Below are 17,996 nucleotides of genomic sequence, written 5' to 3'. Positions count from 1 at the left end.
AGACCGCCTGCATGATTGGCTGCTGTGTTAGGCGGTAGGGCGCCAAAACGTTAAACTTTAGTTGCTGTTGTTGATTAAACCTGTCATAGAAATTACGTCATTTTTTAAATAAACACCTCTCAACAGCCAGCTTTCAATCAGTCATTTCAAAACTATTAAAATCAAAGTATTACTAAAACAAAAGACTGACGATATTACTGCCGATGCACTTCGGTGGCGTTCGGGTCACGCTTTGCTGGCTTGGCGCCCGAAGTGTTTCGGGCAGTCCGGCTCTCCATTTCTGACCGCTCCAGTAGACAGACATGTTGTCTGTTATAGCAGTATTTGTTCATGCAATTTTATATACTACAGTTCCGGCCGTCGCTAGGTACAGACATGTTGTCTGTCATAGTAGTATTTGTTTCATGTATTTTTATTCTCCAGTTCTGACGGTTCCAGTAGACAGACATGTTGTCTTTGGCAGGATGTATTCCATGTTATTTTAGCCAGATATAATGACTGTGGAAAGATATGTTCAATACGTTGTGATGAATAATAGTTTCTCGTGTCTATATCAATAAAAACGCGAGAGGCATCCCAAATAAGTTATAGTTTATTCGTAGCAGCAGTTCCTAGCGAAGTTAATTTCAACCTCAAGAAAAAGAATCCACGACCTGCGTGCTGTTTTCTGCGCTGGGGACATTATGCTCATGAGGACAGCAGGTTAGTGAAGTGTACAAGAACTTACGTATTCCATACACGGCAGTGGAAACAGCTAGGCACCTCACGTGTACTGCATGCACAGTACAAGTCTGCTCAGTGACACGTCATCTGCAGTAATGCAGAGGAGGTAAAGATGGATGAAAGTATTAACACTGTCTCCCTTTTATTCCTTTTTTCTTGCCGTATGCTCGGTCTGGCGATGCACCTGAGGTCCTGACTTCAACCACCGGATAACCTGCTTGCTCAACGACTGAATATTTTGCAATCAACAGCGTCGTCCCCGTCCAGTTTCTTCAATCACTCTCGTTCAAGAAAATAGTTATTAATAACTTTAATGGATAAACACAACCTATACTTTGTCACACGCGAATGCAGTGAACTCTTGACACATACACATGTTTATATGATTGAAACTAACAGTTAGAGCAGCACAAACTAATTGCAAAATTATAACCGATACTGAAACACACTATTACTTTCAGGGCTTAAACAAAGTGGATGGTCCTTACAACGTTATTATTACTGTTCACTGCAGAATCATTAATTGGATATAGGTTAAGTCTCTCTCAGTTAATTATTTTATTATTTAAAATGAAAGTTAATTAGGATCCACTAACAGGTTGCTTCTCACTATCATTTGAATAAAGAAATAATGTTTTTCATAATTAGTGGTCTTCCCATTACTTGTTACCTAGCATTAACAAATCGGCAAACTGTGGATCCTGTTATATTATTAATATGCACTTCCAATACACAAGAGAGACAAAACACTTAGCAAACATGAGTATATAATGTGACACACTGCAGTTTCCCACTTTTACAGATTGTTTAATGTGTGCAAATTCCACAATACATTCTGTTTGTATTTCGGATTTAATCCTGAATACCTTTTCATCCACTTTAGTGATGACTAAGGGTTCTATTTGATCTTGAATTTTAATTACTTCAGTGTCAAATCTTTCGTTAATGTCATCAATTTGTTCTTGTACATTGGCAATATTGCTATTGATGACAGTAATTTCGCTTTTAATACTTTTGATTTCATTGCTCACTGTTCCTACCCTTGAGTTATCTTCTTCAATTTGGTTACTAAGTCTGGTACCCTGCATTTCTATCTGTTTACTTTGTGCTGCATTTTGTTGCCCCAGTGCTACGATTTCTGCATTAATATTGTCATTTTGTGCAGACAGTATTCTAAGCAAGTCAGTCAAATCTAGTGTCTTTTCACTTTTAGATTCTACTGCCTTTCTTTGTTCAGATCCTACACCCCTTTCTGGTTTTAGCGATTCAAACATATCCCTCGATTCATCAGCATAGCCACTGTCTTCGACAACATCGCCTACATTGTCTTGCTTAGTACGAGCGACGCTCATAGCGTCTATCTGTTTATTTACCTCCGCGTGATAACGTACGTAATTTAAGTCGCGCGTAATGCCGTCTGTTGCCTGAACTGCCCTCGATTCCATCCTGTTCTCGCGTGTCTAGATTTATATCTAGTTTGCTGTCCATTTTAGGTATTATTAAGTACTGATACCTTTTATTTTCAATGAAACTCAACTTTCACTATCCGTTCTGTCAAAAAGGGTACAGGTTCGTGAAGCTGGACGTTTTATGTTCACTCAATGTTTGTAAAATACTAACTACTTATAATTTTTTTTTCGACTATAGGTGCAAACTGAACAACGTCCTGCCACGCGGCGCCACGTATAACACTACCGTCTGCCACCGCTGCACCATAACCTTAAAGCTGGAAGCAGGTTATGAAATAAAACTATTTTATTAAAGCAATTATGGTACAACGCAACAGAGCAGTGTTACCCTCTGGGAGGAATTTTGATATGTTGACCGTGTTGTACCTAACGGAGGTGGCTTATCGGAAATGAAACTCAGAATTACGTAAATATTTGAACAGTAACAAACAAAATGTTGCCTATCTGCACTGTTCAACGGATAAAGAAAACGGTCGCCAGCCTAACCAGGCAAGAGAATGATTAACATTCTCGTTCAAGAAAATAGTTATTAATAACTTTAATGGATAAACACAACCTATACTTTGTCACACGCGAGTGCAGTGAACTCTTGACACATACATATGTTTATATGATTGAAACTAACAGTTAGAGCAGCACAAACTAATTGCAGAATTATAACAGATACCGAAACACACTATTACTTTCAGGGCTTACACAAAGTGAATGGTCTTTACAACGCTATTGTTACTATTCACTGCAGAATCATTAATTGGATATAGGTTAAGTCTCTCTCAGTTAATTATTTTATTATTTAAAATGAAAGTTAATTGGGATCCACTAACAGGTTGCTTCTCACTATCATTTGAATAAAGAAATAATGTTTTTCATAATTAGTGGTCTTCCCATTACTTGTTACCTAGCATTAACAAATCGGCAGACTGTGGATCCTGTTACATTATTAATATGCACTTCCAATACACAAGAGAGACAAACACTTAGCAAACATGAGTATATAACGTGACACACTGCAGTTTCCCACTTTTACTACATTGAGAGACAAAATTAACATATATGTAAGGCACTGACTCACCTTCTGAGATTTACAACAGGCAGTAATGTGATCATTTACTAAGCAAAACTTCATAAGCCTCAGTCTTACGAACTCTTAATTTGAAGTTGGCTACAATACATTAATAAGCAGTTTTATTAGGAAAATTACTTTCAGCAAGCATTATTAACTTTAACTTTCTTTTTACTATGTTCAAGAGGCATTAATTAGCAAAAACACTGGTCTTTAATGTTATTTCAGTAGGGACACTCGGTAATCACTTTAGTTCAAACGGAGAGGAACCTGAGAGGTGTTATGAAAAGGAAAAAGTCAAGGTAGGTACACAAATTCAGTTATAAGTTACCTTATATCTGAGCACACCAACACATCCATTCAGCTGATCCTCCACTGTACGTGGCTATAGTGCTCCATTATAGTGATTGCGCAATGTGGTCACGATTGCATGTTGGTAGGTGGAATTGCAGGTAGAATTGCTGAACTCTGTCATTTCTTGGTGGCGATGATCGATACAAATTCCAGAATAATTCCAGCTATTTACCCATCTGTCCGAGGCATTGGAAAGTAGCAGAAAAAGCCTCCCTAGGGACCAGCACAATATGCAACATTTACGTGGCAGTGCACAGTTTTGCAGCTCGTCCCTGACTGGTAGCTCGTCCCCGACTCGTAGCTCGTCCCGACTGACTCTTGTTCCACCTTTTCTACCTAGGCCAACCACAGTTTGCGCGCGCTACACAGTTCCGTCCCCGAGGGGAACCACAACACCTTTTACATACAATCTAACTAAGAACCCTAAGTTAGGATCAGCAGTTTACATAACAACAACCACATTCATTCAATAAAACAGAATAGTTGCACATATTGACATTGCTACAAAAAATAATCACACAAAATTACAATTATATACAGTAAGTTTTGTTCCCTCCAAATGGGACAACGAATTTAAAAGACAGATACACTACATTGCATAGGGTCATATTATGACATCGAAGTTATTACAATGAAAGAAGTATACAATTTTATGTTATCGATTCAAACAAACACATTTACAGAAGTTCAATGATGTAACATTAAATAAAACACAAGCGAACTAAATCAGTACAACATTAGAGCTATGGTGTTACAAACCTTTCTATGACAGTGTATAGCAAAAACGTAGAAAAAAAGTATGATTTTTAAAAATGTGCATTTCTGCTCATGTGGCTCTAATAGTACCCTTTAGAATAGTAGTACTCCTTAGAACGGAAAATGTAAAATTTTCATTAATTCACTAGCTGGGCGACGACCATTGCCTGGCCACATACTTACTCCAATTCCATCAATTCCATTAATCCATCTACCCCTTCCTCCCCTCTCTGTACATGTCGTCAGCCCCCTGTCTCTGTCCCTCGCTCCTTCCTCTCTCTCTCTCTCTCTCTCTCTCTCTCTCCATGTCTTGCGCCACTCTCTGGTTCCACACCCACTCCTCCGCCATCGTTCTGCAATCTCTCTGTTTCTCCATAGATGTGCTCCTCTTTCTCCCTCGATCCATGTCCTTCTCATTCCTTTTTCCAGCTATCTTCTCTTCCCCCTCTCCCTGTTCCTCTCATACTTACTCTTCCCTTTCTCTATCAATTTCCTCTTTCCCTTCTCTCTGTCAATCTTCTTCTCCCCCCCCCCCCCCCCAATCTGTACACTTTCTGCACCCCCTGCCCACTTACCCTTCGCCATCGCACTGTCCATTTTCACCCCTAAGTGTGTCGATCTACCCCTCCCCCTTCTATTTCCACATTATCACCCCCAACCCATTAAGAACGGCCGGACGCAGTGGCCGAGCGGTTCTAGGAGCTACAGTCTGGAACCACACGACCGCTACGGTCGAAGTTTCGAATGCCGCCTCAGCCATGGATATGTGTGATGCTAGTAGGTTAGTTAGCTTTAAGTAGTTCTAAGTTCGAGGGGAGTGATGACCTCAGAAGTTAAGTCCCATAGTGCTCAGAGCCATTTGAACCATTTTGAACCATTAAGAACTTTGTCGTTGTTTCCGAAACATTATTTCTTTCCACATTCCACATAGTAAGTGATATATGTAGGAAGTTTGGTTCAAATTGATCTAATGGTTTATGAGGAGATGCGGAACATACGTAATTAAAAGGACAGTCATATGAAAAAAGAACACTCGCGTCAATGGTACCTTGGAATGGTTCCATTTAAAAGTAATCAGCACGTGCGTTAAGACTTTTAGCCCACTGGGAATGAGACGATCAGTGTTTTGTAGAAGGCTATCAGCCGCTGACGGATGCACAACTGCACCCACCCTCACACTTCCTCATCCGAGTAAACCCGACGTCCACGCATGTCTTTCTTCGGGTCGCCAAAGAAAATCCCATGTGAAAATCAAGAGGCTAAAGAACCAGGCTATATGGAAGCAGTGTTTTCAAAAAAAATCGCTGAAGCATAGCCTTCGTCCACTTAGCAGTATCAGTGTGAGCGACATCGTGCAAAAGGATGATTCCTTAGAGCATTCTCGGGCGTTTCGACTTTATGGCACGTCGCAATTTCTGAAAAGTGTCTTCATGGCGCTGCACGTTCGTTGTGGTTCCATGCTTGAGGAACTCAATGAGCAGAGGTCACCTGAAGTCCAAGTAGAAGGTCAATACTATCTTACCAGACTTCCTGTGAGCAGCTTTGGATTTCTTTGGCGGTGGAGATGAGTGACGCTTCCACTTTGCAGTTTGCCCTCATGCTGCCGGAAACCTGTCGGACGGAATCCTCCTGTTGATTGATAAGGACGATACCCACACTGCTAATCGGATGAGGACTTTGCTTCGGCGATTTGGCTTGGGAAACACCACAACATCCTCCTTAGACCCATGATATTTCACTGCGTGATTTGCACATTTGACCTGGAGAAGGCCATGCATGGACGTCGGTTTCATTCGGACGAGGAAATGCAAGAGTGGGTACAGTTATGGATAGGTCAGACCCCGAATGCGTTGTATGACACATGAATTGATTGTCTCGCCTCCGAGTGGGATGAATGTCTTAACGTGTGTGATGATTACTTTTAAATAGAACCATAAATGGTCCCGTTGTGGCGGGTGTTCGGTTTTCATTTGACTGTCCCTCGTATATTCATTTTTATAAAGCAGATGCCAAACTGAGATTCATTGGAAGAATTCTAAGGACATACAATCCGAAAACAAAGGGAGTAGGTTACAGTACACTTGTTCGCACACTGCTTGAATATTGCACACCAGTGTGGGATCCGTACCAGATAGGGTTGATAGAAGAGATAGAGAAGATCCAGCGGAGAGCAGCGCGCTTCGTTACAGGATCATTTAGTAATAGCGAAAGCGTTACGGAGATGGTAGATAAACTTCAATGGAAGACTTTGCAGGAGAGACGCTCAGTAGCTCGGTACGGGCTTCTGTTGAAGATTCGAGAACATACCTTCACCGAGGAGTCAAGCAGTAGATTGCTCCCTCCTACGTATGTCACGCGAAGAGACCATGAGGATAAAATCAGAGAGATTAGAGCCCACACAGAGGCATACCGACAATCTTGCTTTCCACGAGCAATACGAGACTGGAATAGAAGGCAGAACCGGTAGAGGTACTCAAAGTAGCCTCCGCCACACACCGTCAGGTGGCTTGCAGAGCGTGGATGTAGATGTAGATGTAGATAAAATGTATGAAAATGTATGAACCATAAATTTTAGATCCCCACCCTATAGATGGAATTTCCGCTCTTCGCTGATGTTCCTTTCCACGTGACTGCTACAGTCTGAGGCGCCAGGGTGCAGATCCCAATAAAGCCGGAGAGGAGGCCCCCCACACGACACTCGAGCAGGGCTGCGCGGCTCGCTATATGGAGGCGAGTCAGGGCCTCTGGAGAGCCCTCGAGCGGTGTGATTGCGGCCTCGGCGACGCCTCATCAGCAGCGGGCAGGGGCGCCCCCAGGCCGACGTCCCTGTCATTAACGGCGGCGCGGCCCGCCTCAGGGTGTGGAACTCAAGGCCCTTCCAGTTAAACAACGGCCGCTCCTATTAGCTGCGTACCGACACTAGCGGGGGGGACGCGGAGGGCTCACGCCCCACTCTAGTCGCGTCCACACAGTCATAAGTAGCGAGCCGGATCTACAAGCATATTCCAAGATAATCATTTCAAAATACTACGTAACTACCGAATTTTGTTATCAGTTTCTTGTTCTTAGTATCCATTTGTACCGATGCAGATTGACAACAAATCCATAACCTTCTTACATATCACCATTGACATCAGTACACACACACACATTGTTTCACAATTTAGAGAAAAACAACAACTATAGACACAGTAATACCTTGATGCTCACAACACCCCATAGTCCACAAACATGCAGCCTTCCACTCAATGGTACACCGTCTCGTATGTATCCCCATGTCCAGAGATAATTTTAAAGCAGAGTTAGATACAATAAAATTTATTGCCACCGCCAATGGCTACAATCCAGTTCTTATTGACCACTGCTTGCACAGGAAACAAAAACGGAAAATTATACCCCTCCGCTATGCCCCACCTGCTTCCCCATCCACTGTCTGCAAGAAATCGTGTACACTAGCATTTCTAGGTCAGGTATCACAGATTGTAGCCAAAGCACTGAAATCCTGCAAGTATAGTCTTTCTTACTATGCCAAGAACATGACAGCCGAGTGTGTTTATAATAGCAAAGACAAGATCCAGTTATTAGCCAACAGTGGGGTATACAAAATCACCTGTTCTGATTGTGACAAATTTTACATTGGTCAGTCAGGCAGAGACATATCATCTAGGCTGGCTGAACATGAACGCAGCTGGAGGCTGCACAATTCAGAGTCTGCATTTGCTGAGCATGTACTGAGTGAGCAGCCAGTGCCTCGTGTACTTCACTTAAACAAAGACCATAAACTCAACCTGCTGGAAGCCCTGGAAATTAACAGACATCTTGCTCACAGTCCACATCTCATCGTAAATGACCAGACACAGCTCAACACTTCCCCTCTCCTGAACTTCATGTAATCATCTTTGTTATTCATTACTTCACACATTCCCACACTCTCTCTTCCTACATATTGCCATTTTTCTGTATTCATTAAGTTGTTTTGTTTTGTTGAAGTTGTCTTTGTTTTCCACATATACTGTAATTTCAATAGTTAAGACTTTCTTTTAACTGGTACTTGTATTACTGTTCACGTAGTTGTCCTTGTGCTTGTCTCATCAAATACTGTTCATATTTTACTTTGATCACTTATTTAATGAAAACTGGTACACAGCCACTGGTACAAAGCCACTGCTTTGCATGTTAATGTTAAAATGCAGTACCACCACAATCTCATTTTCCTGCATTTCTTTTTTTCTGCTTATCTTACTGATATTGCAAAAGTTATTTATGTATTCTGTATTTACATTGATAACTGTCTCTTCTTTTAATTGGTTGTGTATCACTCTCCGTGTTTCATACCTCCTGATGCAGCCTTGTCTAGCACTAATTTTATTTTATTTTATTAGTTTTGTTTATTAATAGAAACTTATGTAGGCATGCTATTCCTTTTGTGCTGAAGGTTTTCCTGTCTACTCCATTGTTATTTATGTAATGTTCAGTTTTTAGCTATCAGATGCGGCGTCGCTTTCGCATCTGAAGGCTGAGTCCAGAAAGCGATGCAGATTGGGATGCTTAAAGGTTAAAGTGTCTGGTCATATGACAGTCAAAAAATATTCAAAAGTCCCTAAGGGACGAAACTGCTGAGGTCATCGTTCCCTAGACTTACACACTACTTCAACTAACTTATGCTAAGAGAAACATACATGCCCATGCCTGAGGGAAGACTCGAACATCCGGCGGGAGGGTCCGTACAGTCCGTGGCATGGCGCCACAAACTACGCGGCCACACCGCACGGTGTCCAACCGACGTGAAGCGGAAAATCGAAATGTCATAAAATGGTGATAAAAGTTTAAATGAATGCAGGGATACGACTCATTCTGGAAATGGAGTTAACAATAGACCGACATGTGTCCACAAGCCAAAGTTAGAAAGCTCTGTATGAACCTGCAAGCAAAATCACTTCTTCACAGACAACCCCAGGCCCTCTTCTTACTCATCGATCAATCGTTGGCTTCACTTCCAGTTTGTCTCGCAGCTGTCCCTTCTGAGCGGTTTTGGCATTTTTGGCATTTTCCCCCTCTCTGCCCTCCAGGCCACCGAATTTTTTTTCTTATAATATCTCACACCGGTGGGTTCAAATTACAGTGACATACTACACGGTGGCGTGGAAATTCTTGTGGGAGATTTTAAATCTTCGAGGGAGCGACCAGGTCGTAATGATGTGCATGAGCCATAAGTCGCTCCAATGCAGAAACACTCTTTTCCATCACTGTGTCGTCTTTCATTAAATCCACCATTGAATGTCCACTGTTTTCGATAGTGTTGTATACATAGTTCTGCGTAGTCAGTGCGTATACAAGTTTCCCACTAGAGCGCGCCCCACTAAGCACAAGAGCGCAGGCGCAGCGCTCGTCCGTCTCCGCCCTACGATATGGCGCTGCCTTAGAGACGGACCAAATTCTGCTTCCACCGATCTGCGTATTGATATGTAACGCAGCCAATGAGATTGCTGCAAACGTAGAACGTTTTCTCCTCGCGGATCACACTCGCACAGTGATACATGAACGCGCGAGGTGTTATAATGAGTGTACAGGCCTCCGATTAGTCAGTCTGCATTAGTTTGCATTTGTCTGCATTAGTCTGTACCAGTCTATGGTCAAGTTTCAGTCTGAGCCAAATAAGATTGCCATATTCCTGTACGTAGCCATGAAGATAAATGCATAGACACTTTGTCAAGTATCAGAGATATGTGAGAATAAGATTAATGTACCAAGACCAAGGGAACTTCAGATTGTCAGTTGTAAACAGCATCCAGAATCAAATTACGTAATGTCTACGTATTTCATTATTTTAATAAATTGTAAGGTGTCAGGCAAATCCAACACCTTCCATGAAAACCCTGACAAAATAAGCAAATCCAGTAGTATGTCGCATAGCTCCGAATAAATCGTGACATTAAATTAACCAAAGTAATACGAGTAACGAGTGAGGAAATGGAATACCACAGACTAACACAACAATGCCTAAATGCATATCATACCATCCCACCGTGACACAGACGCAGTTCCGAGGGGAGAAACGAGAACAGAAGCCGAGAGCAGAACCGTGTTAAGCTTGAAGGCACTACGATAAGGGACGGACTGGACACCCACATCGCCAGCTAACCACTAGGACAACGCCAGCTGCAAGTTTTAGCGTGAGACTTTTTCGCGTCTCTGTTACGTCAAGGACCACCCTCCAGCTCATGTTAAAAGCTAGAGCCCTCCTGAAAAAAAGTATAGATCTTACGATAGCACAAGAAGGGCCACACCACCCGCAAGTTTTAGCGTGAGACTTTTTCGCGTCTCTGTTACGTTTGCAAACTTTAAAAACGTTGCCCCACCACGAAAAGTATAACATTTCTCATTGGATAGGCATTATTTTTGTAGGCGGAGCTTAAGGTTAACATTGAGACCCTGATTGGTCAGATGAAATCACAGACAGTTAGTTTTTTTTAAACCAACTTCGGTAAATGGTAGTAAGGAGAAGTTAGGAGAAGTTAGTAAGTTCCGAGACGGCGAGCTGGATGGCTGCTGCGCCGGCTGCTGCCCTCCTGAAGCTGCCTAACCAACGACAATGTAATGAACGCACGCGATGCCGCATAACAGCCCATAAAGCTTCACTCAGAACTGCAGAAGTCTTATCTGTTACACCCTCTTTTTGCGTTATACTAGTGTCGATCGTAAATTATAGCTCATGGTGTTCACATTTGCCACTTGAAGTAAAAATCTGAAACGCGATGATTTCTCTGTTATATAGTTATTGAGAAGCCACATAAGCCACTGTAATTTGCGACAAGTTAGATAAGTAATTAAAGATAATTAAGGATCACTGTAGACCATTTTGACAGTTTTCTCTCTTGTGAAACTTAATTTAAACCTAGATTATAGATGTGATATGCCATAGGTCATCCTTCGATCCATTGTAGAACTGGGAAACCCACTCAGGGAATATTCGTTCACACTTTTGTTGAACGCAGTTGGTCTTTACCATCTTGTATTGAAACATTTCCTTTTGTCAATAGTGCAATTTATAAACAATATTTTGTGAGTAGAATAAAATTCCCAATGGTAAACTTAACTGCTTTTTCGACGTTATTTTACCAGCTAACTAAAAATAAGAAAGCCTTGAACCCCTTCCACTATATTTAGTTAGTATTAAGATTCTTTTACAGGGAGTGCAGTGGCGCTGACGCTAAAATCATTAAGTATTTGGTTATATCATCGCAAGTCTCACTAAACTCTTCTGGTTTCTACATGTCATGTGTGGTCTGGGGTCTCCTTACCAGCAACAGGTCCTAGGTTCAAAGTAGTCAATTCCCTAAAAAGCACGCTCAGAGCGTCGTTGCGCCAAAGTGATACGGACCCACGATGTAGAACAAACAGACACCACGCAGAATGATAGAAAATGTGTGTGAAAATTAATCAAGTTCTGTTTAAAGTTGGTCACCGTCAATCTGCCACTCTATCGTCTGACCTAACGGCAGAAGATAAACACTCCACGATAAGACCACGAGACATATTGCTGACACTCACCTACTTCGTTAGAGCGACAAGTCAAATAATCTGATGGTGTGTGTACCGAAGGTCTTACACTACGCGCACCATAGATAATCTCGACACCTGTGTCGCAGCTCTTTAATGAAAGAAGTAGTTAATCCGCTTTGGAAAGATAGTGATACATGCTTAGTTCAATTTCGCACAAAACGTGGTGTAATTTGGGCCCACCAATGCCGCCAGTTTCCGTACAACGCCTCAGTGGTCATGTGGGGATCCAGCGGAGCCAACAGAGCACGGCTGTTGGGCCACACCTGCAGCGCCTCGGCACCACTGGCAGACGCAGGCCCAGTCAAACTCAGAGCAACGTCGCAACGTGAAGCAAAGCGCTTTACGATGTACTACAATCAGAGCTCCTCAAGGTAAACAATCAAAAATATTAGTTACTGTATCAATATTTATTACTTAAGATATACCTGAAAATTATATGCAATGTTACTCAAACAGGCATCCAAGCAAATTTTTAGGAACGAGAAAGAACAGTTGCCACCGTTACCATTATGTGGATATACAGTGCAGTTAATATATTGGCCGTAAAATGTCTTAAGAGTATTGCCTTGATCCTGAAAACAAGCGTGAGACCAGGTATACAGTAAGTAGACGAAGGAGGAAAGGTTGTTGAAACATGGGGTGGTGCTGGTAACAGTCTGATTTTACAGATCTTACAGTCACAGATATCAACCTGTACAATCAATGTTTTCATCAAACCTTGGCACCTACTGATCCACAGTGAATGAAAGCAAGTCGTACTACCACAAAGTTGATACAAAAATGTAATATACATATGTGCCATTTATTCTACTGTCATAAAGTTTCTTCACTTCTTTTGTAAATGAGCCCTGTAAGCCTTCTAGTCCCTGTTTCTCTCTCTCTCTCTCTCTCTCTCTCTCTCTACGAAAGATCACGGTTCGACTCGAGGAAAATTGGTTCGCAAAATGCATCCAGTTTATCACAGGTTTCAGTTCTTATATTTTTACTTATGTAGTATTTGGATCTCACTTTCCACAAGCACTACGAATTAGTGAATTCCGTGGAAGGTCCTTGCTACAGGCAGGAGAATACGCTATGATGGCGTCGAGCACTGTACGTTACTGACAATAATCGGTGTAAGTGTGCACAACGATCGCCTCGCTTACTGCAGGCAGCTGATGGAGAAGGAGATAATGACACTTCGTTCGCAAGGACGTTGTTGGGCGCGGAAAGGCGTGGCTCGTCCTGAACAACGCATGTCTCTTGTTGCACACCGTCTTCCAAAATAACAGAAATGTAGCAAAAGGATGCTGCTACACCACGTACTCGTTGCTATTTCGGTACCCAGTGCGATATTTTGCTAATTATACAGTACAGGTGGACAGGTATGGACAGAGGCGTAAAACATCATATTAACACACACTACTGTTCCTATTTTTTTTATTGTCTGTCTTCGTTGGCTTCATAGCTGACTGAATGTTACAAGTTTCCAACGTATTTGTTGAATTTCCAACCATTACGTTAGAGTATGTCAGCGTTATGGTGCTCAGTTAAGACTTTGTGTTGGATTGCATCTTGGCACAAGTATTAGTCAGATGTATCTTCTTCTTCACGCGGGCACCGCTGTCTTGTAATGCCGTATTACTTCAATCATAATGTTCACACAGCGTTTTTAACTGTGATGGCGAGTGTGCTTTTTCGATCGTTTATGGAAACATATGTAGTTCAATCGATAACTACCAGTTAGAGCACTACTGAAGTTTGTTAAAATGCTATAATATGATGGAAATAAATATGAAGATTGAACGAGATTAAAGGAAGTACTGTGTTGCAAGTTTAGTGCTGGAGACAGGTGTCTCACTTAGAACATGTATGCACAGACATGGAAAGGTTCCTTCAAGTATTGTCGAACACCAGCTTCTGTAATGGTTGCTTATACGACCTGCTATTATTGCAAGAGACAGATCGTCTCTGTAAACTAGTTTTATTTGTCAATTCAACAGCCTAGGTGTTAACCAATTACTCGACAGAAGAATCGTATACGAGAGAGAGGCAGCGCCGCGCAGAAGAGAGACTTTTCCCAGAAAGCGCTAGCTGGAGTTGCTGGTCACCGTTACATTTTACAAACTGTGAAATCGACGCTTGGAACGAGAAGCGTGAACTCTGCCGCAAGTTTGTCGCCATGAGAAGACAGCAGTGACCTCTAAGCCCTCTACGCTGTGAAAGCCTCGAAGTCACGGGCGCCGCAGTGACCGCCTCTCCCCAGAGGGATTAGCTCGTCGACTGTTTAACAGAGCAACCACTATACACTCCGCCACCAGCCACAGCCTCGTGGGAGGTTGAGAGAGTGACCTTATTCACCTGCCTCCAGAGATGACCCAACAGTCCTCCAAAAACTTGTGGGGCTTTGCGGGTATTTAAGAGAACAGAAGCTACAGGGAAAATAGAAATGGATTTCTACGGCACACTATTCCCTGAAAGACCCCGATAAGATGGCATGCTGTCTTCCCCCAGGCACAGTAGCCCCCTTTCCTCAAGCTCTGTGAGAATTATCTCGTAAGGGGATCTCTGGACTGTCGGGGACAGTAACATGTGTTTGTGTGCTATAGAGTGATGTGGCAACTATTGTCGTAGGAAAGCTGTACAGGAGCAGAAATGATTAGCGAACAATTTAACACAACAAACATAAGATTTATTTACGTGTATTTTTGAAAGGAAACGACGACTCAGTGCAATTAACACAGCAAATAAAAGAGTCCAGCAATCACACTGGGCACAAGGGAGAGTCTACCTGTACTAAAGTATGAACGATGGTTCATACCAGTTGATGTCTGCATGGCATCACATTGCGAAGTGGCTCTGAGTGCGAGTTGGCTCTGTGCCTGCCGCGGGCCATCCCATATTGTGGCGGCAGGAGGCGCTCATGCTACAGAGCTGTTGGAGATGTGGCTCAGCAGGCGTACTCCATTGGGTCTGCCGGATCCTGCATGATTGCTTTTGCCATTGGGCAGAGATTGCAATTCTGTTGCCAATGTTGACATGCCGTCGTGTGGTGTTCACACTTGATACCGCGCACGCGCGCGCGCGTGCGCGCGTATGTGTGTGTGTGTGTGTGTGTGTGTGTGTGTTTCTGTGTGTAAAGTGTGGTAGATAATGATAATGAGAGAAGGCCATTGCTAGAATACAGGCTGCTCTTCTCAAACCGCATCATGGGAACGTAAGAGTGCCATGTGCCATGTGCCACAGATTCCACAAAACAATGTGGAGAGGTTTGGAATTTAATTCAGGATAACGGCGGAAGGTCTGGTGCTCATGAACGTCACGCCACGCCAACTGACCTCCCTTTCACAAATACTGGCTGTGAAGGCTTCTGCCACAACCGGGATCAGAAAGATTCCACAAAACAATGTGAAGAGGTTTGGAATTTAATTCAGGATAACGGCGGAAGGTCTGGTGCTCATGAACGTCACGCCACGCCAACTGACCTCCCTTTCACAAATACTGGCTGTGAAGGCTTCTGCCACAACCGGGATCAGAAACAGTTACGACAGGAGTGCCAGTGCGTAATCAGCCATTGGAGGGGTCCACTACTGATGCACGTGAGGTTGCAAGAAATGTGTTGAAAAACACTGCAAAGATTCGATTACTGGCGAAACTGTCAAAAGTTTCTACAAAACAGTGCAAAAATCGGGAGCGTTTTCATCTATGTGATGCACAATATGGGAAGTCACTCATCAAGAAGACCATCGACTTCTTCACTCCGCGAACTACCTTGTGTAGCAGACGGTACTTTCTGAAACCATTACCGCTTCCCTCACCTGTTTCGTTCGCGAATAACGCGTGGGAAGAATAGCTCTCGGAAAACCTCCGTGTTGCCTCTCATTTCTCTGATTCCCGCGTTCCAATCATTTCACGGGAAATGCTCTCTCACAATTTCGATAATGAATCTTACAATGATGTACAGCGTCCCTATTGTAGCGTCTACCGATGGAGTTTGTCGAGCATCTTTCTCGAGTCGAGTAAATGCTGTCGTATTGAAACACGCCGCTCTTGGTTAGGTCTCCTGTCTCTATTACTCCATCTTGCTAAGAGGCCCGGGCTCATGAGCGATACTCACGAATCGATCGGAAAACTATCTTGTAAGCCACTTCTTTAGTAGAAGAATTATAGTTCCTTACGATTCTAATGAATTTCAGCCTCACATCTGCTTTTCATACATCAATGCACACATCATAAAAGTTTTGCATCAACAAATGGTTCAAATGGCTCTGAGCACTATGGGACTTAACATCTGAGGTCATCAGTCCCCTAGAACTTAGAACTACTTAAACCTAAGTAACCTAAGAACATCACACATAATCCATGCCCGAGGCAGGATTCCAACCTGCGACTGTAGCGGTCGCACGGTTCCAGACTGTAGCGCCTAGAACCACTCGGCCACCCCGGCCGGCTGCTTTGCATCACACGGGTTGCCAAAACTCCTGAAGATAGACGTTGAGTGTGGATGTTGTATCACAGACACAGTCCGTTTGACTGTTCAGAGATGTCATTAAACCGCCGGCCGCGGTGGTCTCGCGGTTCTAGGTCATTAAACCCGTCCAAAGATGTAAACAACCATACATGAGCAGCGCCTATTAGACGGAGGGATTCCGACATCTCATCAGTTACAGTCATTCCACCAGGAAGGAGGTGCACGTCTCGTGTTGTCTGTAGTTCAACCATGCCTAGGCGGATTGCATCCGCATTGTTACTTTGTGCCAGGAAGGGCTCTCAACAAGGGAAGGGCCAACGGCCTCGGGGTGAACAAAAGCGATGTTGTTCGGACATGGAGGAGATACAAAGGGACAGGAACTGTCGATGACATGCCTCGCTCAGGCCTCCCAAGGTCAGTGGATGACCGCTACCTGCGGAATATGGTTCGTATGAACCCTGACAGCAACGCCAGCAGATTAAATAATGCTTTTCGTGCAGCTATAGGACGTCATGCTACGGCTCAAAATGTCGGCAAAGGACTGCATGATGCGCAACTTTACTCCAGACGTCCATGACGACGTCCATCTTTGCAACCACGGCACCATGCAGCGCGGCACAAATGGGTCAAACAACATGCCGAATGCACCCCTCAGGATCGGCATCACGTTCTCTTCACCGATGACTGTCGCATGTGCCTTCAACCAGACAATCGTCGGAGACGTGTTTGGAGGCATCCTGGTCTGGCTGAACGCCTTAGACACATTGTGCGAGTGCAAGAGGTGGGGTCTCCCTGCTGTTTTAGAGGTTGGGGGGAGGGGATTATTTGTGTCCGACCTACGCCGTTGGTAGTCATGGAAGGCCCCGTAACGGCTGTACCATCTTCCAACTGATAGTGCAACAATATAGGTAGCATATTGGCGAGGCATTCGTCTTCATGGACGACAATTCGCGCCCCCATCCTACACATCATGTTCTCCAGATATGAACCCTATAGAGCCTGCCTAGGATAGACTGAAAAGGGCTGTTTACGGACGACGTGACCCACCAACCACTCCGGGGATCTACGCCGAATCGCCGTTGAGGAGGGAAAAATCTGGATCAACAGTGCCGTCATGAATTTGTGGATAGTATGCCACGACGAATTCAGGCTTGAATCAATGCAAGAGGACGTGCTGCTGGTTATTAGAGGTATCGGTGTGTACAGAAATCTGCAACACCACCTTTGATGGTCTCGCTGTATGGTGGTACAAGATGCAATGTGTGGTTTTCATGAGCAATAAAAAGGGCGGAAGTGATGTTTATGTTGATCTCTATTCCAATTTTCTGTGCCAGTTCCGCAACTCTCGCAACTGAGGTGTTTGCAAAAATTTTTTGATGTGTGTATTTTGCACTTGCATTGTTTGTTACTCCTATGTGTAAGACGGTAGTTACTGTTCCCAAATATTTGTCGCCAACTGAGTATCATAAAGTAGTTGACATCGTTGCCTGTACATTCATGCATAATCCGTCACTTCCGCTTTCAGGGTCAACTACTGTAACTGCTACCAATCATTGATTCTATGCAGGTCGTTTGGAAATCTGGTACTGTATTCGAGCAATGATACGTTTTTTGAGGG

The sequence above is a fragment of the Schistocerca gregaria genome, chromosome 3, assembly GCF_023897955.1.
Source record: "Schistocerca gregaria isolate iqSchGreg1 chromosome 3, iqSchGreg1.2, whole genome shotgun sequence".
Classification (NCBI taxonomy): domain Eukaryota; kingdom Metazoa; phylum Arthropoda; class Insecta; order Orthoptera; family Acrididae; genus Schistocerca; species Schistocerca gregaria.
The sequence above is the reverse complement of the archived record's forward strand: the minus strand, read 5'-3'. Positions refer to the sequence as shown.